The 25051-nt window shown below is 40.4% G+C and overlaps 1 long non-coding RNA gene across 1 annotated transcript in view; it reads left to right on the top strand.

Moving 5' to 3' along the window:
- The window catches only part of LOC103364687 (uncharacterized), a 126903-nt gene that overhangs the window by 71503 nt on the left and 30349 nt on the right, over positions 1-25051 (top strand). Inside the window, exon 2 of the long non-coding RNA XR_520559.1 lies at positions 12015-12845. This is a non-coding gene — a long non-coding RNA (uncharacterized LOC103364687). The remainder of the gene's footprint in view (positions 1-12014; positions 12846-25051) is intronic.

Here is a 25051-nt window from a genome sequence, read left to right as displayed (position 1 = left end):
CAGCCGCTGGTTAAAAGCCTGCCTTCACGTGTGCTCCAGTGCCACATGATTGTTCAGCCCTTCGTGCACTGCCTCCACCGGCTCACCAGCAGTCCCTGTCCAGCCTGCACGGAGAACCCCACTAGCACCAACCGGCAAGTTTCACTGCACCAACCCCGCACCTCTATGGGAAATCCCTGGCACCACTTCCACCTCACAGCCCCCGGAGCACCTGCACCTCGGAGTGGGCCCTGTCTGGCACCTCATCCCCGACAAACTGGTTTCCCCACCATGGACCTTCACTCCCCGGTTCCCCAGGAATTCCCCTTTACCCCTGACCCTAAAAATAAATCTTCCTTAACCTTCTCCGCCGCCTCCATCTGCATGTTTTCTGGCGCAAAGCCGCCACGTTCTGTTTTATAATCCGGTATCCAGATCTCCCTAATACCTCCATGGTTAAATGACACCGACTAGAGAATTGACAACACCAGCTGTTTTTTATGATGATCCATCTTTTATTATTTCACTAAAGGGTTTGGATGAAGACCTTTATTTAATTCACATTTTGTTTTGCAGATTTTCTCAAAATTTGGTTGGAATTTGTGCTACATTTGGATAGAAACTCAGCGATCTTTGTTCAACCTTAAACTACATCATGATCCAAACACCTGACTGCTCCTCTTTGTTCATAGCTGTGTGTGTGTGTGTGTGTGTGTGTGTGTGAGGTGTATGGCTGACTCACTTGAATGTGGACTTTTTCAAGAACCTTCCATGTGATTTTGGTGGCACATCTTAACATGTTTGCAACATGGAGGTGTATGCATGTGTCAGCATCTCTTTTGTGTGTGTCTGGGGAATTCATTTCCTCCTCTATCAGTCAGTTAGACCTCTCTCAAGGGAGGCGGGCTGCTCTGTTTGCCTGTGCTGTGTTGTCTGATTTTCTCTATAGTTTATTTAATTTTAATTTAAAAAATTTTTTTTATCATCTCCAGTCAGAGGGAAAGAGATGGATTTTTGCAGCATGACTGCAGCCTGTAATATCTCTGCTGCCTCTAGCTGCTGCGTTTGCACATGCTGCACTTCTTTGTGTGATCTTTTTTTTTTTTTTTTGGTAATGTGTCTATTCAAATATGCCTGCATATTTTTATGTATACTTCTTTGAATGGTCTGTATTTTTGTGTGTATTCACGTCTTCCTTGTAGAAAAGGGTAATGTGTTTGTTCTTTTCAGCGAGGCTTTAAAAGCACCAGCGCTTTATTGGATGTAAATCATTATATCTAACAATAATAAATGGTCTGTTTTATCTTGTTTAGAGCTTCTTCAAAAGACAGTAGTTTCACTGTATGCGACCCTTTTCCTTTTGTGGCATGCCGGATTTTTTTTTATTTCACAGTCAATGTATTTTCTGGTGCTTTTCAGCTGTGATGTTTTCTATATAAACTTTATTTTCCGTTTGATTGTTTAGAAGTGGGTGGAATGGTTTAGGGTTGAGTTGAATGAAACAGTAAACTTGTATGGGTTAAACCTCAGTATAAAGCTCGCTATTGTCCACTTTCAGCTTTGTTTTGTGCTTTCAAAAACACAGAAGTCAGTGAAAGTTCAAAAGCTGTACTTTGATATTATGTCTCTCATGCAAATTTATAGAATCAGTTTCTCAGCTTTTTATACTCGGAGATATGATGCCTTTAGCTATAAAATTAGAAGTCAGAGACCGAAATTGTCTGTGTGCCATTTGGAAGTAAATTTGGAGAAAAGAGCATGAGAAATGCCAACAGAGCCAATTTTAAAAAGCTTTTAATCACAGTGCATATATGTAAAAGCTGCCAGAATAAACATTAAAAGGACTGAAAACATGAAATAAAAGAAGAAAAAAAAAAGTGCTTTCCATGTCGCCACATGCTGTGTGGAAAAATGTTCAAAATTCAGTACCCAAATACCATGTAAAAGGCCATAATCTGCCCTTGGTATATTCATGTTTCCCAACCCATCTGCTCTGTGTTGGTTTATACCAAAGAAATGAGCGAGGCAATACACTGAACACACTGTTTACAGTCGCCACTTGGCGAAAGCCGTCCTCCATCAGTGTCTATGATGGATCTGTTCAGACACAGTGTTGCGGTGCACTCAGAATTTGGAGTTGACAGAACAAGACACAAGCATCACTCTTGACTTTGCACCAGATAAAGAGACTTCAGGTCACATTTCTTGGCCATTATAGAGCACTGTACTGGTTAACATGGCAGACAATGAGTGAGCAATAAAAAACATATTCTTTGCAGACAGGGTGTGCATAATTTTCAGGTGCTGCACCCATTGATTGATTATTAATATATTTATTGCTGCCAAAGTAGAGGGACCACACATACAAATGGTAGGAAATGAAAATGTGTAAATACAGGCAATCTAGTAGTTGTATCATGTATGACGCCGAGTATAACAGCATGTGCCAATGATGAAGCACGCGAATGTGACACATTTTCTCTCACGGGCAATACAGTTTGCAGCATTTGCCATCACCACAAGCTATAACCAACACAATTGGGCAACTGCCACCAGTTAACATGACCACCAGCTCATTTGCTAGAGTATTTCTACAATTTGGTGCTCCATTTCATTAATGAATCATTAATGACTAACAAAATACTTTACCCTCACCATGAGTTTTTAAATTCAAAGTTAAAATAGAACTCCTTATATTTCAATGCCATCTACATCGTGTAGCAATGTACAGTGGATTTTTGAAGTCTGGGAATACAGACCAATATCCAAATTTCACCCTCCTTACTGTATTATTAAACTGGTGTGAATGATGTTTCGACATAGTACTTTAACATAGCATATGTTTTGTCATTATTAAATCCATCAAAACTGTTTACACACTTACACACACGCACACATACGTAATGCACTTTGTCATGCGTTCTACCTTGTTAATGTTTTTCTTTTTCTTTTGTAAATGTCTGGGAGTAGGGATGAGTCCAGCTTGCAGTGCTGACTCACTGCTGTTTTTTCTATTTCATTCTCTCCTCTCAGGTAATCATTCTCTTCCCTTTTGTGGCAAGAATTTTGTATCGCTGATCATTCAAAACAACCGCACTCGCTTAGGGCAAGTGTGGTCAATCCACAGCAACACAGTAGTCCATTCTGATTTGCAGTCTTACGTAGTGATTTAAACTCACACAAGAGCCTATCCAGTCAGAGTAGGTAACAGTATAACCAGAGGCAGGCTTGTACTGATGACAAACCCTGATGGTAACCAGGCCCTCTGCAGCTCATCAGCTAGAATCCACTTTACATCCATTGTGTAGCACAATAAAATGACATCATCTGTTTGAGCCCAGTGTTTACACCTACAGATAATCTCTGTTTTGATTTCTCCTCCAGTCTTTTCCTATTCTTTGTCTTGGTTTGATGACCGGGACAGCGAGCTAATCAGCCTGCTACTAAATGGCACATCAGGAGACATTTTAAGTAAATCCTTGGAGAGCCCTTGAGGAAGAGGCCTTTGATCAGTTGTCTCTGTATGGAAGTGTAGGCTAAATTTGCCCAGTGGCTCTTGTGTCTTTATAGTCTTTGTGGGGAGCTCTACTGTCAGTATGAATTGTCAGATTAGGCCCATAGTTTTCATAACACATCTGCAGTCGTCTATACAGCACAGCATACTCACACATTTAAGCTTATGGCGTAACCATCCAAGTCCATCATAGGCAGCTGTTAGGATTGCCAAGCTTCCACACTACTGTCTTATGCCACTGTCTCTGTAGTTTATGTGTCTGTCTGTCTGCTGTGCCTGTGCGTCCGGCCTCTCGACTCTACAGTTGATGCATGGCCAGATTAAGCCTGTCAGATTTGTCACACTCGGCTGGCAGTCAGCGTGACACAGAGTCAGATCAGACAAGGATGTGACGAATGATGCCTTAAGCCTACCTTTGTTTGCTTTTGCTTTGCTAGTCATTTTGTGGAACATTTCACACTTTCAGATGTTTTATTTTTTTTCCTGCGGCAAATGATGTATAAGATAATTCCTCTAAACGGGGGAGGAGGGGATGAGGTTATTTTCTCAGACATTTCTGCTTTATTACCCAAGAAAGGTAAAGGAGGATGTGCACCTGTGGTGTTATGAGTGCATGACAGCTCAGTAAGTTATCAGGATTAAAAAGGATTTTTTTGGAACGAAACCAACAAAACGTCCCACTAAAGAACTGTATTTCATGTGTTCTTCATCAGCAAGTCCGGGAACAGTGAAGTGAGGCCAGTGAATACAGTACAAAGCAATAAATGACATGGGGCATGTGCTCGATTTTTGAGCCCATTACTGATACATAGATTTTAAAAGGAAATACGGATTGATGACAGTATTGTTTTTAATAAGTTGTGACACAGATAAGTAATGAGGAGGAAATATTACTGTTGAAAAAAAAGTGTTTTGTAGTTGGGAAAATATTTTATGTTTCCAAATTACTGGGAAATTTCTTGCTACTCACATGTTACTGTGTACAGATACCAGTATGTCTGTAATACACGAACATCAGTGGATTTATTAAGTTTTAATGTGTAGGAAATAAAACAGTAGTCGTCTTTATACCATGGTGGCTTACCACCAAGGTGCCCTTTTAAAATAATGGGTTAATTGATGTAGCACCTATGTAATGTATATTGCAAATATTAGATCTTGCTTTTTTGTTTACAGGTTCACTAATTTTGTTTTCTACTTAAGATGCCACACATCATGTAAGTTTCTCTGCATCACACACAGGCTTTTTTCTCTCCTGTTTTTGTGAAACGTTATGATATGATATGATTCTATACGATATGATTCGATACAATTCAATACGATATGATACAGTATGGTACGATGTGCAAAGATGTCTATACATTCTTAATTTTTCATGTCAGAGTAATCTGACGAGCTTCATTAGAAGGTAACTGAACTTATCTTTTTGGTTCTTGAACCAAAAAAAACAGGTTAGTTTTTCAGATGCAGAACAAAAATGAGAAATCCAGTTGCTTTCTACTGAATCTCCTAGGATACGATACGATATTTATACACCACCATATGGCAAGTGTGAGAAGTGTCATCAGTGAAGCAAATGTATTCTATTAGTTGGCCGAGGAAAGATGGCCCAGGCTTTTGTGTACACAAACTTAAAGCAATTTAGCTGAAATGTCTTGGTGCTGGAGTTACAGGAGTCTGGTAATACACTTAATATTTCTCAAACATATCTTCAGGAAGGATATTATTAATTTAAAATGCTGGTACACTTACAACTTGTCTCATCTGTATATTACATTGTTTAGCAAGTACATTTTTCTATCCATTAAAGAATGCAATAATTTAAAAATGGAAAAATCGCAACTGTTGGCTGTTATATTGTGGTTAAATCAACAGTAAGAGCTGAACCCTCACTGAGATGTGAGACACTTGTTGTTGGGCTTGATCTTAAAAAAAAACACCTTCAACTGCAGTTTGACCACAAGCCAAGCATGTCAAGCGGAGTGTAGTATGGATGGGACTAATGAAGCACACAGAAGTGAATCTTCCATTATTCATTTGGGGGTTTGTCATCTTCATCTGTCTGTGTGTGTCAGAGTGGCTGTGTCATTAAATCACCTCTCCTCTGTCACCAGCACAAATAATGCAAATTATCAGCAGGCTGTCATGTGTAAACAGGCTCTCTGTCTGACATAGAGCAAATAGCACTAACTATGAGATTATTAGGTACGTCACTAGTACATTGGTAAATAGTACATGTGACATGCACATAAGTCTGGTCTTGAAGGTGGAGGCCACACATAAGTCTATCAAATTACACAATATGACAAACAATGGGGTTCTGGACTCTATTATATCTTATTACGTATAGGTACAATTTTACTCCATACAGACTTGTAGAATCTTGTAGAATGTAGAAGAATAGTAAATGTCAGTAAATGCACCCATTAGTTTTACCTGCGAGTCATTTAAAGGATTCGGATAGGGTCCCATCCCAGCTGACGTTGGGTGAGATGCAGGGTGCACCCAGAAAAATTGCTGTATCTGTCATTGAGAAAAAGTAGAAATAATAAGCAATTTGAAATACTTTTTCAGCCCTCGGTAATGTCTGCAGGCTGCATGTGGCTCCAGAAACCTCCTTTATAATGATAGCAAATGCTGTACGTTGCCAGAGAGGCTAATTCCAGTACCCAAAAAAGACAGAAAAAAAACAAAACACTGGCTGCTGCTTGTAAAGCGTTTCTGCTGTGAACAGCAAATAAAGGCAGTTCAAATGAACATTTGACATTTTTATCAACTCTTTTCTTTTCTCCTCTGGATTTTGGCAATAGTGGGGTTTACAAAAATAGAATTTTTAAAGCAAAGGGGACATGGCCTCCGGTATTGGCCTCATCACCACAGTGTATCTTATTCAAAGAATGTCAAAAGCGTTTATCTTGAATGACCTTACTGACTGTGGTCATAATCTATGCTTAGTTTGGTTACAGTTTTACTCTGAGAGAAAGCAAAAGATCAAGACGTACTTTAAGCTGACTGCAGGGCTTCTTCCAGTTTAGGAGTTTTTTTTCAAGCATGTGAATGAACAGGCTTGTCCACTGTTAACTTATTGCTTGAATCCAAACAAATAAAACTAAATATCTCATTTAGCCCATCATAATGTGTGAGACATCCAGATATGTATATTGTCCAGCAGCGAGACATTTTATATTTACTTTAGCCGACGCGGTTAGATAAACACAAGCGGTCTATGAAAGCTGTATTTTTAAAATGACTCTGTTCCTCCACGTCTGTTTCAGCAGAACTCTGAATCACCTCAGCAGTCCCAGTTCTTTATTTGTTATGCAATCACATTCTTAGCATGCTTGAATTTTCAATGTAACAGATGCGACCAGCCCCGTGGTTAAATAGTCTGTTCCCCAATCCATGTTTGTCTGTCTGACTGCTGTCTCACTGATAAGCACATGTCCCTGTGTGACCCAGTGGAAGAGTCTGAGCTGGCTGTTAGAGCTGCTAGTTGTCCCCATATGTTACAATGACAGACAGATACACAAAAACATGCTCCAACACTAATAATGCTATGATGGGAACTCTGCCCATTCCAGGAAGGTTCGAGGTTACATGCAACTCCAGGGCTGTTAGAGCTGCTAAAGCTTCCCTAAAGGTTCATGTGTTTCTTTGCTTAAGTACGCTTCTCAAGTCAAGATTAATACTTGTCCCAAAAATCCACTCTGTCATAGGAATAGTGGCAAGTGTACTTGTTTTAAGCTATTATTTCAGCTACTGTCAAGTAAAACTAAATGTCACTAACAGAAATCTGCTTACATTTGAGGGTTCAGAACCCGAGGCCTATACTATGAAGCAGGATTTCAGGTTATCAAGCTAACTTCAGGTTTAACTCTGATGACGATTCACTTCTTACCAAGATATATCACCATGGCAACCTACGCTGATGTCTTGAAAACAACATGCGTAACTTTAATACACAGACATGTTTTTTGGCAGATAACTCAACAACTGGATAGTAACTTTATTTATCAACAATGTCTTTTTCTATTACATGAAAGCGCTGATGTTGTAATGAATTCATTTGCGTTGTATTTAAACCAACTACCAAAAGTCTGGTAATGTGTTATCCCTTGTTTGGTGTTTTATTTGGTAGTATTAATAATTGTTAAGGTAAAAGCACGGCATATGTGTTAAAAGATATTTGAGTCAACATACCAGAAACTTTGCATGCAGGTTGAACTTTATGAAAGCTGCAAGGACGAAAGTTGCGTTTGATATTTTGCATCATCTTAAGAAAAGCACATTTCACCATGCTGTTCAATGTGAACCCATCATCGCTGCCATCTCTATCAGCATTTCATACAGTATCTCATCCTTATTAGTGTACACTTAGAGCACAACTATTTCTCCTCTTGTTTTCCTTTATTTTCCAAAAAATGGGAAATAGGTTGGAGGTGGATTCCTAAGAACCGCTTCCATTAAACACTACTCTCAAGGCCACAGTGAAGTCCTAGTATTATTACTTCATAATATGGCTTAGAGCAACAACGACAGTGGACACAAACAGCTGCTTTCTAATCTATAGCAGTACTTTTCAAACCTTACTATATATGCAGACCTTTAGACAGAACCAAATCACAATATTCTTTACTCAGAAATTGCCAAAAAATAATCTAATTGTTATTGACCATATGTACTCCTGCCTACGCTTGACTTCTGAATTGTGTTTTAGTGGTTTTTAAGACATAATCCTGTTCATTTATATGTGATTTCAGTCCTACTAACAACAACAGGGACAGCCAATTTAAAGCCACAGATAACTTGTTTCAATCACCTGCCAAAAGCAGCGTCCCAAATATGAAACGTGATATTGCTTGGCTTTTGGGTTTGTTTTATGGTAGAGTCCAACATTTATTAAGAAAGTGTTGCTGGAGCAGATAGTCTGTGTGGTGCAACTGGTGTCTTAGTATAGTTTCAGATGTCTAAATTAATCCCCACATTGCATTTTTTTTCAAATTCAGAAAGATCTTTAAGGTTGTAAAGCTAAAACATATACCTTTGACGGCATTTATGGGAACATGGTGTGAGTAAAAATGGACTGTTACAACTTGTGTAGACAGCTGGATTGATTGAAACTGAAATATCTGTTCTGTCAGAGGCAGGGATGGATGGGATGGACACCAAAAAATGTGGCTTGTGTGGACACACCAACTCAAGTGCTTTAGTCAAGGTTAGGGAAAGATGATGGTTTCAGTAAATCTAATTATGAATAGGTTCAGTCTTTCACTCAAAACCATTGCAGATATTTTCTGTGTCAAATCAAGATTGTGACATTTCCCTCACCTAAAGTGCTGTGACTGCCTAAACATACAGTAATATCAGCAGATTTTGTCGTGCAAAATGTAATATGAATCACATTGAACAATACTGATTCAACACCAACATTTGAGACTTGACAGTATTTTCACACATTTCCTTTGCGAGGCATCTTAAATTGTACGTCAACTTACAGTAATAACAACTCAGCTGGTACTGTGGTTCCTCAACATCTGACATTAACTTTGACTCAGCAGCTACATCATTTGTTCGGGCATACTCAAACTAAACACACCTTCCCTTCCCAAAGAAAGATTTTATAGAATCCAAAGCCTTATTATCGGCCACATTCTGTTTCTCATTTGGTCAATAAACTGCCATAGTTATATCTGTCAGAAAGACGTGGACGCCAGCGAAGAACACTGTAGCTCAGTGGCTAACACCACTATCTGATCATATATCCTACTTTGTATTGATAATGTGCTGTTGCTACATTTGTTTGTGTGCCATCTTTTGAACAAAGCTAAGTCTATTGTAAACTTATCAAGAAAGTGAAGTGAGCGAGGGAGTAAAGTTTGTTGCTTGCGAACTCCAGTAGAAACTGTACTGCAGCTTTAAGTAAAAGTGAAACTAAACCAATAATTTCTCAGTTATACTTGAGTCGCCCTTATCAGTCCCTAAACCAGCTGGACTGTATCTGTTATATATGGTTCAGTTTACAGGCTTTGAGACAGTAATCGCCTCTGCAGCTGCACTCAGTAAAGCACAGTGACCAGAGACACCTTTGCATTAGAGCTGACACTATGATACACACCACAAGCAGCAGATAGGGCATTTTTATGTGTGTCTCTGCTGTTTCCATTTCTTTTTCAGCAACAAACAATTACTTGACAAACACAGAAAGGACAGTCAAATCTTGTGCTGTGGCGTTTCCAGACCTTTGTGCTCTCTGCATTGCTCACACTTGGAAGTCTTACAGCTGGATAGATGTGGAGATAAGACAGGAGACCAGGAGCTGTACTTAAATGACCAGCGAACAAACATCCACCTAGAGCCATGTTTTCCACAGCCTGCCATGACAACGCGCTGTCCTCAGATGACCCAACAGACAGACAGCAATCGTGGTTGTAGTTGTAGTAATAGTTTCTGTCCCCAAATAGACAGTCGGCAAGGTCAGACTGCACTGCCTTTCACAGGTATCAGCAGAAAGAGCTTGTGTCAGGCTGGAAAAAAAACTTTTGTAAAGAAAAGTTTCCACCGTTGACCTGATAAGCCACGGAGAGTTTGTATAGTGCAGTAGCTCTATATGATGTATTATATAACATGTACTGTATAATCAAGTGGTCCTTGCTCTTGGACTCCTGAATAGACCATATGCTGTGTTAATGTCACCATCCCAATAGAATAGGACAGTCTTTTTTCATGGTACATTGTGATTTAATACATTCACTCCATACAAAAAAACAACAACAAACAAAAATAAAAAAAAAATATTAGTTACTATCTGTTTAGAGCAATGGGTTTGATAAAAATAAATGAGGAAATGTGGTGCCATTACATTTGAAATAAAGTCAAGCAATTCTGAGACTTTTTTTCTGTTAAATTTTATAAAACAATCATTTCCTTTGGTCATTTTCTCTCCAGTCGGGGATGGCTAGTTTGGATGGGATTCACGTCATGTAGCTAAATTAGTTTTGGTTGAAATACCTGCCTTCAAAAGGATCACATTGGTTTGCCAGAGGTTTCTGAACGGCGGTACTGGTGCCAGCAGCGGTTCACAATGGGAATTATGAAGGACTGCTTCAAGACAACACTGTTTAGACGTATGATCTTTGCGTCTGTACACTGTACATATAAACCTGCCTAGTTAGTGTACATCAATATACATGGGGAGCCTTGTAAATATATATATAAGCACCTGTACATTGTAAAATAAAATCCGCTTGTTAAACAGACGTTGTTAATGTTGTAGTTCTTTCGCCATAAGTGGCTCTGATACAACCAGAACTGCTGTGTCATCTTGCGGCCTGTGACGCAGCCTGAACAGGGATAAACTGTGGACTCTGGACACTGAAATGTCTTAGTCACGAGCTGGTTCTTAGTTCTCGCCTTTATTTTTCCATTCGTCAGGTTACACGCTGCTGTGTGTATCCTAGCTGTGATAAGGCTTGATAAGAACAGGCAGGAGCTGAGATAAGACTAACTGAGATCTGTCAAGCTTTTCCAAAACCTCAGACAGGGCGTGTGTTTGTTTACTGTCTGTCTGCTTTTTTTTTTTTTTTTTTTCCTTCGCTCCTTCCCTTGTCCCGTGTCATTTCTTGTCTCAAACTTTTTTAAACCTGCATTTCTTTATCTTATGTTTGATTTCGGTCTCTTTTATGTCTCCGCCCCCTCTCCTCTTTTTTTCTTTGATTTTTTTGTAATCTTTTTTGTTGCTTTTCCTAGTTGCTCCTCTTCCTATGGGTTATCTGCCGCTGTTATGTTTTAAACATAGGCTTTCCTCCTGTGTCCCCCCATCATTTTCCATCCCTCAGTGAGCTTTCCTGCACCCTCATTTTCATATCTCAACAACAAGAAAAAGAGTAGTTTTGTTTAACTCTTTTTTTGCCAAAACCAGTTTTCCTTCAGTCCTTCCCATCGCCACCCTCCTCCGCCTCCTCCTCCTGCTCTTTCCCGCTCCTGTTTTTTTGGATTTTATTCCTTTCCCAGACACAAAAAAGCAGCACTTGGCACTTTTGAAATGTAAATAAAGTTTTGTTGTTCCCTCAGCCGTAGCCTCCTCCAGCCCTGTTTATCAGGCAGACTTCAAAGTGGCACACTGACATGTGGCTCTATCTCTCCCTTGCTCTGTGAAATAGGGTCACAGGCGGCGCTTGGCTTTCAGAAAAACTTTTCCCTTTCATGTAAGAACCTTGTGGGTGAGAGGAACTAAAGGGGGCCATGCCAGCCAGCCACCCACCCGCTATCCAGACTGAGACACACATTGCAGCTCGTCCACTGCTGTGCTTATGTGTATGTGCTGAGTGTGGGTGTGTGCGTGGGTGGACGTGGATGAGTATTGTCTTTGTGCACTTTTCTCAGTTGGTCAGTGCCGGCCAGCAGTTAACCCTGCCTGTGTTTTGCTTGGGTGTATCTATTACGCCTGTTGTTTTTGGTCTCTTATGATTTTATTCACTGATCTCCTCCCTCTGTCTGTGTTTTCTCTCTATTTTTTCTCTAGCTGGGGTGCCAGCGTGAGAGCGCCTGAGTAGCTCGTGCTGAGCTTGGGACTGCAGCAACGGGACAAAAGACACAGGAGGAAAAAGAGGGGAAGAGAAAATATTGGGAGAATAAGCCAGCAAAAGGGCAAGGATAATCAGAGGAGACAGCATGCTGGTGAGGGCTGAGTTTAAAAGATAAACCTGACTCTGGAGGAGAGACGGATAGATTCAGATTCTTTAGTTCATAAGCAGTGCAGAGGCTCATCCACCGCCAGATAGACTGAAAGGTTGAGACACAGCCAAGAATTCATGTTGCTGGCCATGGCTGTAGGCCTGCTGCTGGGAGGATAGAGTTCAGATCAACCACACCCACACTCCAACCTCCATCCTTTTCTAACTTGACCCCAAAAGTAGCTCAAACCCAAAAACAATCCGTCCATCTCTTTCATTTGTGCTCCTCTTCCACTTAGCCATCACTATATTTCCTCAGTCTACTTTCAGAAGACAGCGAAATCCTCATACAAGCTAGTGAAGCAGGCAGCAGCGTAGTCAGAGAACTAAGGTGACCATACGAGCTGTCGCTGAGCAGAGGAAAGACAAGCGCCCGCCGTGAGGTTTGACAGGCAGCGGCCTTTTATTCAAGCACATGGGCTGTTGATGAAGAAAGATGGCAGTGAGACTGGCAGGCGCCGCCCCTTCCTCTCGGCCACCCTCCCTCCCCCCAGCGGCCGTGGCTCGGACTGGTTAAGGTTGGTCTATTGGCATCCATCGCAGCATCGGCAGCAGCTAGCAGTGCGTGGGAAGGAGCAGTATGCAGGAAACTGATTTACCAGCCACCAATGCCTTCAAAGGTAAACACTGATGACAGACAGTGGTCTGTGTGCGTGTGTGTGTGTGTGTGTGAGTGTGTGTGTGCTAAAAACTGACAATGTGATGTCAGGTCACTTATATAGGAAACTTCTCAGACTAGTCCAAATGTATCAGATTGTAAACCACAATATTTTTCTTCGTCACTCTCCAAGACACGTTTGACATGGTGAGTACCGTGATTAGTGCCATCCTGTCTTTTTTCTTCTATCCGCATTTTATTGTCCTTCTGTTAAACTTCCTTCATTCACCTTTTGAACAGAACACATGACTCAAAACCTGATCAGCTTATTGGAGGTGTCAGAAGAAAGGATTCATTGTTTTATAGAGAAAATCCCCATTTGACCAATTTGTTGGAACACAGTTCTTAGAGCTGCAGATCTGATTAGAGATCGGTTCGATATTGTAAAATACAATATGTATGACTTTTAGTTTGTAGCCATCAAGTTCTGCGTTGCTGAAAGGAATGCTGTTGTAGCTAATAAGCATTACTCTCATAAGTTAGTCAAACTAAAGCCAAAGAAACTCATGATTCTTGTCTGATAAAAATCCTGTCAGCAGGATCGTATCTGTACCGTGTCTGAAGAAAGAAATGCTCTGAATAGCTTAAATGTTTGCAAAGACAGAGAGTGGACTAATCTTTTCTGACAACAGATTGGTCTCTGTTCAACCAAATTTACCCAGAAACTGCTGAGAGTGATCAAACTGTAAAAAGTGGTGAGAGCCACAGTGCAGTTCCTGGTCTGATGGTATGATAAAGTATGAAACATAGTGATGCAGCACGTAGAAGCAATACTTTGTCCGTTTCCAAATACAGAGCCTAACTGTTTCCGTTGGCCAAGCGAGCACATCCATCTGTCACAGTGTGCAAGATGAAGATAGGAAGCTGGACCTGAGTGCCGACACACACCAGGCTGGCAGGGACAGCTCAGCGCTCTCCTAAACAGAGAGTACAGGCTTACAGGCCGGCAAGCAGAAAACAGGAGCCAATGTGTTAATGGAGGGCAGGAACGCAACGAGATCAGGGAAAAAAACGATGTGATGATCTGACATGTAAGTAGTGAAAGAGAGCAAGTATGCGGTATGCACACTGAGGGCTGATTGGGAAGCGAGTGCTGGAGAGACTGAAAAATGAATTGTGGCTCCACTGATCAAGCTGACCTGTGTGTCAGTTGGAGCTGATGGAGGACTGCAGCCGCACAGTAAATGTCTGTCATTCCAGCTTCAGTGGATGTAAATGGATGAAGAAGTAGAAATTGACATACAGAAAATGTAACGTGGCCACACCTTAAGACTGGCTGCTACCTTATTCATTGAAGCCAATAATAAATGAGCAGCAGCTGGTGGAGAGCGAGAACAGCGGTCAGAGTATCCAGCATTTACAGACGGCTGCTCAGGTTCAATCGAGTTCAATCAAGGTTCACAATCAAACGAGCTGTAAGGAAAATATTTACTAATATTATAGATGAATTGGTTGTGTGTAATCCACACATCACCTGTAACCATACGCTTCATTTTACCTGTTTCTTTTCATATAGAAATAGCATAACCTTGTGAATATGTTCCACCCACGGAGCTATGTTTAGCACAACGTAGATGACAAATCCAGATCTGGATACCGTTTTATAGAAAATGGAATGAGAAAGGAAATATTAATCAGAAAACAATAAATTAATCTGATGTAGATTTAGTGAACCACATTACAAAAAGAGCATTCACGCTTTTTTATGTTAATAGTTGCTACATAGTTGTTATAAAACCTGTAACGTAATATGAATCCTGTAATGGTGGATAGATTTCAGAGTGGACTTCTTCAACATATAAAATCTATACTGAATATGCTCTGGACAAACACTATGGAATATCAAAATAATCAACAACTACAAACAATGTAACAGTGGTCAAGAATGGACGTTGGGAATGTATGGTTATGCACATTTTATTCTCCTCAAGTTTATGTCATGTATAAATAAGTGCTATTACATTTTGTTTTATTTTAATAACGCCCCAACCTCCATTTCTGTTATTTTAGTCTCTACATATATGTGTGTGGGTGTGTGTGTGTGTGTGTGTGTGTGTGTGTTTGTAGAGGTTTACATATACTGTACGATATTATACTCACAAAAAAACACAATGAATAACTTTTTAAAAAGACAAACAACAGAGACTTCATGCATATTTTCAGTACAGCAGAATGCGGTGCAGACACAACTTAGGAAGTTTCAGATAAAGCTGAGATGTGCTGTTTTGTGTGTGCGTGTAAAAACAACTCCTTTCTGTAATTAAGCAAACTTGTATAATTTGCTGACTTGTCTACTCTATAGAAGCCTGTACATGCTACAGTGTTTATGTGAACATTTACTGTGACATTTATGAGGGAATCTAGACAGGTCGTATCCTTCGAGGTGAAGAGTTCACGGTGGTGCAGAGAGAAAAGCAGTCATCAGTGGTTGCGCTGCCCACATTATTAGCTTCTGCAGACTTGAGTGCTACACTTTCTCATTAAAATATAATCACTAACTCTAATTATGATTGTTGTAATTGGAGTTGTGTGCAGGCATACAGAGGCCCAGCTCTTCCTCTGGGGAGTAACTTCTCTCCCCTCAGGTGAAACGCTACACAACCTAAACATCCAACAACACTGCCTAATAAATAGTTTAAACCTCTCGTGATATGCTGAGTCACTTCAGTTAGATTAGGAGATGAAATCTGCTTTTTTGTGAAACCATAGTGTCTGAGGAAGAATTTCAGTGACTAAATCCTAAGAAATTCAGTGAAAATGAGTGCAACCCACAGTAAAATGGCATTTATCCAGATATGAAGAAGCAAATACAAGAATGAGACTCTATTTTTAATTAAATCTACCAGAGCAACAGTGTTAGCGGAATTATCACAGTCAATGGATTACAGTGAATAAATAACTGAAGAATAAAAAACTAGAGTACTGAGTCACACACTCACTTCATATTCTTTGTTCCTCCCATATGGTGAGTTTTACAGTCTGCTTGTGATCCAGTTTTCTCATATTATTTTCATGAAACACTGCTGTCATTCTCAGACTGATTATTAGGTTTGCTAAGGCACCATAGACCTGTGCTCGTGACACATACACGTCATCGGGGGAGCAGGATGATGAAATGCTGGCGCTCACGTCATCTGATGGGTCAGCATGGCAGCTGCCAGTGTTCTTGTGCATCTTCTCCATCATTACTGGGCATTCCAGCTATCTTTATCGATGCTAACAAAACAGAAAAAGCCATAACTACTTTTTTTTTTTTTTATTGTAGTTGTAATATATGTGTTAACATGAACGAGTGGAACTGGTAGTTACTGCAAATCCTGTGTGATGCAAACATGGCCTTAGTCTAGACCAGAGTGCAGCTATACACATGTATACATACAGATACGTATAGATCAGGAGTCAGCAACCTGCAGCTCTTTCATACCTCTGCTGTGGCTCCTTGTGGCTTTGGGGAAAAAAAGAGCATTTAATTTAAATGTATTCTATTTTACTTTGTTAGTTTTTGAAATGTAATTCTAAATTTGAAGATTACGGTGATTTTATAACATCAAAATAAAACGCGTTTAATTTTTTGTTGCTCAATATATGCGTCACTACCGCCAATGTGCGACACCCACCGGCACGCACAGTGTTGCCAACTTGGTGACTCTCTTGGTGACTTTTTTTTTTTGGTCAAAAGTGACTAGCGACAAATCTAGCAATTCTTTCTTGTGTTATTTGAGACTTTTCTGTTGTTTTAGGAACTCTGACAACACGTATCGTTGTGCCGTAACTGTCCTCAGCGTAGCGCCGTTGCCGTGAGCTCCTCCTCATCCCAAAGCGCTCACAGGCAGTCACCAGTCTGGTCAGCAGTTCCAGCTGCAGTCAGTAGACCAACCAGACGTCATTTTTGCTTTGTTGCAGGTGGATGATTTAGGTTCGACTTTTTATTTCATATATACGTACAAGGAGCACTCAAATAGACATTGAGTATTTTATTTGAAAGTAAACTTCAACCTAGCATCTTTTTTTTCAGAGTTCAAAATGTTTTTGTTTGTAGGAATAAATTTTGTTTTCTCTGTAGCAGTTCATTGATTTCATAAATGCAACACACTATAGATTTTTTTATACATAGCATAAAGGTAAAAATGATATATGCAGTGTTGTCTTCATTTTAGATGTCTAAAGGGTTTTCTGGCTCCTGGTGTTTTCTTTTCCGTGGGAAACGGGTCCAAATGGCTCTTTGAGTGTTTAAGGTTGCCGACCCCTGGTCTAGATGTTACACCATTCAAAAATACGAATGAGAAGAGCGTAATATGTCAGTTATTAAAATCTACCCTGTGGGTGTAAAGAACCTTTAGAACTTTGGTTCACCTGAGTGAAAACATTTTACTTATACTAGGTGCATTCGAGTGTACTAACGCTAAGACATTTAGTTGTGCTGAATCTGTCGGTACGAATACTGTATTGACCTTTAAACTTAAAGTAGATTTTAATCCAATTCAAGATTCTAAGACTATCAATATGTACAAGAATATTAATGTAATTATTTCACTTTTAAAAAATTCAAGCACACCTACATTTTACCTGGGTACATTAAGCAACAGAAAATCTGAAAACAAACAAAAAAAAAAACACACTAAAAAAAACAATAAAATAAAATAAAAAATACGGCCATTTTTCTGTAGATCCTCCCTTCTGTACTAACTCCATCTCACAAGACAAATGTGGCATTTAAACACACAAAATAGTTTATCAAGTTGTCAGCATTTACCTGTGGCTTCACAGTGAAAGTAGGCTGTTTAACTCATTGACAACCACGTCCATCTCCTGCCTCGGATGTTTTTGGTCTTTATATTATTCCAACAACTCTGTGTGAAAAGACCTGGGATTGGCTAAAATCTTTCGTCAAAACTACATTTTCTAAAGCGTGAAAGTGGAGCCAAGAGTAGGTGCAGAAGTCTAGTCTCCTCTCAAACCATTTGATTTACAGTCAGATGAAAGGTTCGTATGGCATTTTTGCACAGTGATGCAAAAAAAATACTGTATTCCCAGATATAAGTCATTCATGTTCTTCTGGGGATTAATTGAAATAATTATGATGACACTTTGTCCATCTTCAGGTTAGGTAGCTGGTGTTAGCATGGTAAAAGTAAGGTGAGATGGTGGGTGTACTCATGATTTAGACTCCTAGTTAGAAGCATACACTGTATAAAAGATGGACGTATCTATCGTGACGTCACCTGTTGGTTTCTGCACTGAGAAAATGAAGCCAGGTTTTTGCTACTTCCTGGTTGACATCTTGGATTTTTGGAGCTAGTGACGCAAAAATCGTTGGAGGGGGGCAGAGCCATAGGAGCAGCGATTGGTCAGACGGATTGAGAGGCAGGTCCTCTCTGTCTCTCAATAGAGTTCGTAAAGTTCAGAAAACAGTTCATTAATCAGTTCATAGATATTCCACCACCTGCACATCTCTGCAGAGTCACAAACACATGAAACACCTCACAGCAACTAGTAACAGGTGGCTGACGCCATCAACAGCTGATTGGCTCATGGCTCCGTGCATCAGCCCTCCTGTGAACATTGGATCCGGTCCCCAGCAGCTCCGTGAAGTGGTCAATCCTCTTGTTCCAGTAATGTCCGATAATCCAATAATTCAAAACAAGCAAAATCCAAACTCCACGGCAACACAACTCTGGAAAAGCCACCAAGTCGGCGTGTGACGTCATATCTCAGCGCGAGCCGTGCATGCACTGCACTCCCATAAATGCAGGTTCACGAGAAGCCACGTCCCCAACATTATTGACATAAATTTAGATTTCAATAAACAATACCCGTGACCGAGTCAGAAAATATATTTACATTATTTTACAGACCAAGATAAGGCATCAGTTCATCCCTGCTGGGTGCCTATGATGTAAGGACAGACCGGGCCTTTACACACTTCTGGGTTGGCTTCATTTTTCAGGACCGGTTGCTATGTCAATCTTTTATACCGTTTATGGTTAGAAGCAAAACCAATGAGGATTGTCGTTGTAGCTAGCTACAGCAGTGTCACCAAGGAAGCAGGCCTCAGTACAGTTGCGGAGCTGCTTCCTCCACAATGAGGCAGTCGTCTGTGTGTGTTTCCACCTTATAAATAAACAGCTCCTTTAGACCAACTTATGCAGATAATGCGCCCGTGAAGGTGACTGATGACATTTTCAACAGCATTCTCTCATGTCGCCTCTCAGTCTGGGTTTTCAAGCTGCTGCAGCAAATTTCACATTCTGCCATTTTCTCTTTGATTGCTGAGAGCTCGGAGTCCCGCTGTGATGTTTCCATTGGCAATGTTAACCAGAGCACACATTGGACTGTGCCTCCTCCACTCACCACTGATTTGTCAAAGCAATTTGACTTGCAGCTGAAGCCGGCTCGATGGCTTAAACAACCAAGAGTGCGGAGCAGCTGACAGAACCTTTATTCTCAGGAAGATGGGATCTCCGGGACAGACATCCCACTCTGTGAGCTTATAGAAAACCAAACTGATGGACTGACTGAGTCACTGACAGATTGACTTATAACTCAGCTGGCTGCTCTCTGTTCTTTCCTATGAGTTAATTAAACTGAACATAGAGCCCAGTGGGGCTGGCATGCAGTGTGTGTACTGTGTGGTTAAGATTTTGATTAATGCACTGGCTTCAAATCTTCACATAAACACACACACACACACACACACACACACACACACACTAGTTTATCTTAAAATATGTGTATGCTTCCTGCTGTTACTATTAGTCTAGTCAACTCCTGCATATATGGAGAAATCACTGTGGAGCCGAGCCTTCTCTCTGTTCTCAAACCACATGTATTACATAATTCATCAGCTGTGTGTATGAGTGTACGTGTCTGGGTTCGTTCTGGTCAGTCTCCGCTGAGGCCCTGAGGGGGTGAAGAGGGGAATGAAGTCATCGAGCGGTAGTAAACAAACGCGGCAACATTCAGATGTAGGCAGACGCCGGTGGTCGATCGCTGCAAGGCTAACGTAAGGTTTTGTTTACCACGCTGGGTTCATGTCAGGTAAAACACACACAGGCAGACATGTTTGTACGTCTATCCTTGTGAGGACACTCACGCACGCGATGCAGTCCTTGGCTTCTTGCCCTAACCTTAACCATTACAGCTAAATTACTAACTCCAACCCTTACCTTAATCACCCTTTGAAGGTCTGTCCCAAAGTAATGACCGGTCAAAACCCACAGCAGTCCTCACAAACATAGACGTACACACACACACACACAGACACACACACACACACACTCCGCCTGGCCTTCCCCTCTTCTTGCAGCTCGCTCTGTGTCTGTCTGCCTCTATGTTCAGTGTATGTTTATCCACACTGATTTCCATGGTGAGCTCGTTACTGTATGTTTTGTGTTCTCAGGTGAAACGTACGTAGAAGCAACTATTTAGCTGCTCTGGCAGACGCGGACCAAGGCCATGTTACCAGCACTGGAAAATAACCTTTTACTCTCATCATACTCTTTCCCTTCCACTATTTTTCTCTTTTTGGCTTCATCCTTGCACCTTCATCCTTTCTGCTTCTGCTCTTATAAATCTATTTCTTCTGTCCACCCCTTAACACATTTTTGAGTACATAGTGGAAAACAACACTAGTTTGCTACTACTACTACTCTTTACTCAAGTCTGATATGCTTTCTTGACAGTTTTTACCTCTTTTCCCCTTACTTGTGAACGTCTATAAATGCTCTATTGACAGCTGACTTAAGGGTCTGCACAATATTTTTTTCAATTGTTTCTCAGAATTTGATATGCTTTCCTCCCGAAAATGAAAAATACAACAGACAGAGAGGTAATTGATGTGTTTAAATCTGTAAAGCAGCAGTCAACTGTGTTTTTATATTCATGATGTGATGAATGAAACTGTCCTCCCATAAAAACAGCCCCATAGGTTGTTTGTACAAGCAGCTTTTTACAGCCCATACTTATATTTTATTGTGAGGTGACCTCTACAGTTATGTAGGATGGCATCGGTCAGCTCAGCAATTGCCCTCAAACAATTTGTGCTCAAGTGACTCTGTAGTGGCCATACTTGGAGGAGGAGGAACTTAGTTGTCCGTGCATGAGAGACATCAGGTGGTCAGCGTATGGAAGTCGTGGTTGATGGATGGGTTTGAAAATATTGGGCTATAAAGCATGAGACTGATGTTCTTCACTATGTTGGCGCACAAGTAGGTGTAAAGATGAATCAACAGGTAGATGTAATGGGATAAATAGGATTCAGCCACATTAGTACGAAACCACAAGACTAGTTCACATTCACATGTTCTCCAAAATCCAATCACATATCTGCATTAAGAAATCCACAGCATTGTCAGACTTTTTCTAACACCTCTGCTAACCATCCTTGGAGAAATTCTCTACTGTCAACAAAAGAGACGACATCTTTTGTAGGCTCAAGTGGCATCAGCATTGGGATGGAGTTTGCCGTGAGTCTGCTGGATCACAATTTGATTGCAACTTACGTCCTCCTTGCAACGGTAGATGGCACTATAAGTGAAAGCCTGATGGAGAAAAAAAAAAGTCATGTCCAGCAATTTATCCTCTTCAGAAAAGAAGAGGGAGAGAAGCAGTGTCCTCTCACGGGAACCAAAAGATCGAGTAGTGGTGTCTTCCAAATGTGAGAAAGTTAGTCTTCCACTAAATCTCACTAGTGCCATCTTTTCTTCGCAGACATTTTCTAACACCCCCCTCGCGACAGCCAGTATACAGAATGGTAATACTGCAGAGTCACTCTCAATCCCAACATGCCTCCCTCTTTTTCATCCTCCCTGTCGTCTCCCTTTGTGCATTTGACACATTTTTTCACTCTCCCTCTTCCTCGGTGGTCACCTTCTACTGTCCATCTCCATTTATCTCACTCTGTCTGTCATCCCCTCCTCCTCCCTCCTCTGCTCCATGTCTCAGAGTGTGGTCTCCCACCACAGTCGATCCATATTGAGCTGTACTAATGTGAGCCCTCGCCCATCCATAAAGTGACTGACAGCTCGGGGTTGTTAGAGGAGGACCTCCTGCCCCTCTGCCTGCCTGCTGACTGGGACTGAGGCCTCAGACATAATAGAGGATGTCTGTCTGTTCACTGTTTTACCTGCATGTGCTTCATTTTGAGGAATCCTGAGATGTAAGATTGATTTTCAAGAATGCTGTTGGTGTACAGCGGAGGAAGATGTAATGATGTAACAAAATCTGATGGAAGCATAGCTTTTCTGAAGGGATCGTTTCAGTTAACTCACAATAAGCACACAGGTGATGAGACAGGTTGTAAAAAAAACAAAAAAACAAAACAAAACTTGAAAAATACAAGATATAGACTAAATGTGAGATTATTACCAAAAAAGGGCATCAATCACAATTTAACACTTTAAATTGTGATTGATGTTACTTGACCTTTTTGGTCATGTTAATCCTAAATCCAATCCTGTCCAGTTAGTTAGTTTTGTTTTGTATTGTTGACAGTTTGGTTCAGGCCAGCGAGACAAAGCCAACAAGTAGCATGGTCAGCAAGTTCTAAGAAGTCTGGTCTGTAAGCCAACAATCTAAGTATTTTGTGGTATTAAATCTGTGATTTTAGCATGAATTCAAAGGCAAAACTACTGAATTGATGTGCTGCTCATGTGTTCAGCAAGTAATCTTATAGTTGATACATCTGTAAAAGCAATTTTATTGTAAATTATTCAGTAACCATGGTAACATATATGCGTGTGAGCATGTGAGTGCTCGCATGTGTGATGAAATTGCAGCCTACAGCACAGGTGAAGCCAGATAACATAAGTATACACATGAAAAGCATCAAAGTACAGACTGATGTGTTGTCAGTCATCTGCTGATATGCTGAATATGTAGGAAAACATCATGGAAACTTCTCATGTAAAAACTAAGTGTGAATATAAACCAATCCTGAACTGAGATGAAACTATTTTCTCAAACTGTTGATGGCCTTATATTGGAACCAACAATAAAAAACACATAGATAAATACATATACACACTTAAATTTAAAAAAAGAAAAAGATAAAAGAATGATCTAATCCTGAGAAACATTAATAAAGAAAGTAAATCAAAACTTGAGGTGCACGGAGGACAACCAGGGTGGAGATGAGGTTAAAGTTGAAGTTAACCATTGTGAGGTTAAGCTTCAGGGTGGCTAACAGTATCCCTGGACAGGGACTTCACACTTGCCACCGTGTGCACCTTCAACGCAGTGAGCACTCGGAGCAGGCTGTAAGGACAGTGTCGCTAAGGTGAAGGTTGCGGTAATCATGAATGTTTTTTCACCATGAAGCCAGTCTTACAAGAGCCGCCTCCACCAGGGGAGATGTGCAGGCGTGGACGAAGGTAACGAGAGACTAGTGAACCTATCATTCCTTCATAGTGGAAGCCAACAGGGAAAGCTACTGCTCCATTATGAAGGAATGATAGGCTGTTAATGAGTCAGGACAGGAACACGCTTGGAATTTGTTCATGCATCAGAACTTTGCACTTTTCATCATGTACTTTCACATTTACTTTACTTTTTTACGTGTGCATCTAATGCATTTAAGTACAACTGTCCATCATTTTTTATATTGCTACTGATAAAGTGTCTATCACCAGTACATATAACTATTGTTGTATCATCCAGGCCTAATGTAATAAGTAACTGATTTCCAAAGACAGTGTCCAACGCTGATAGGAGAAATGGTATCAAAAACTTCAAGCACAAACTACAATTAGCTGAAAAGTTCCTTCCAGTTTCTGCCCACAGGAATTGTCAGAGAAGATGTTTTACCAACTTAATTCAGACACTTCTAGAGTTTATCACTATTGTTGTAATACTCAATTTCCCAGAAACAACCATCAATGTGTTTAGACTCCTTATAGTGCAGAACACTAGCTTTAAGCTTTCATTTCAGCTCGACAAAGAGAGCTTGTTACAGAGCAGGCGGAGAGGAAAAGAACGACCCTGTGGGACCGCACAGGTGATGAATGCTGAGGAAAGGATGAGTTGGGTATCATGAACAAAAACATACTGTTAAAAGTTGATCAAGAGAAAATCACACACCCGCTTAAGGCAATCAATTAAAATTTCATGATATGCTGTGTTAAATTTCTGCACTAAAGTGTGAAAGAAAAGATGCTGCTGCATCTATTGTTGATACTCAATGCTTGCCTAAACACAAGATTCTCAAAAATACAGATTTATGCAATAGCTAAGCACAAAATATTTGAAGTCTTTAATAAAATGCATGTTTAGAGAGAAGCAGTGTAGCTGTCTCTGCTCTTAACTTGAGTGTGTCTGAGTATGCTGGAGTGTAACAGTGGTCAGAAAGCTGTTTATAATAGAAACAACGGGTGAATCTGTATCAAAGTTATCTTTGAGGAACTTTGTGGGAACACTATCCATTGAACAAGTAGAGCACCACATATGGGACACAGTTTGCAGTAAAAGCAACAGGGAAACGGGTTCAGACCATAGCAGAGTTTTCTGACATCACAGATGAGTCCGAGTTAAGAGGGAAAAGTCTTCGGTTTTATCCTTTATTTTTATTTTTTTTTTTGTGTTTTGGCAAAGATGAATTGCCAAACCCCTCCGCTCCCTACTTGAACTTGGCTGTGTTTTATGCTGTGTTGTACCAATGCAGTAATAGTTTCTGCAAATGGCAGGCAGAAAAAGGGCATTCAAACTCAATTGAGCTCGTAACCGTTGTGATTACGGTTACTGATTCACAATTAAGTGATAAGGTGATTAAGATTTAATTGCTGTCTTTTTTCATACCTACAAGACATGTGCTTGGTTTGAATTTGTGTGCAGCAAATCAAGTGTGTGCTTGTGTTCATGTCATCATTGTCATAACCAGCACCCTTAAATTGCCATATATAGCATATGGAAATTGACCCGTTGGTAGTAAGGAAATTATTAAGAATTGAAAAAGTAATTGCCTCAAATTCTCCTAAATCACTCAGCTGCTACTATATATACCACTTAAGAACTGATCTGATTCTCAAATGATGTCCTTAGTTTCCTGTGTAAACTTCAAAAACCATACCATCCTGACTGTTCTACTGATGCAGACACATTACTCAATTACCACATTATTACATTGGTGAAAGAACACCAAAACAACAGGTGGTAGAGCGGGTTGTCCTCCAATCG

This window comes from Stegastes partitus, unplaced genomic scaffold (genome assembly GCF_000690725.1).
Source record: "Stegastes partitus isolate 25-593 unplaced genomic scaffold, Stegastes_partitus-1.0.2 Scaffold18, whole genome shotgun sequence".
In the NCBI taxonomy this organism is placed as follows: domain Eukaryota; kingdom Metazoa; phylum Chordata; class Actinopteri; family Pomacentridae; genus Stegastes; species Stegastes partitus.
The sequence above is the reverse complement of the archived record's forward strand: the minus strand, read 5'-3'. Positions and strand labels throughout refer to the sequence as shown.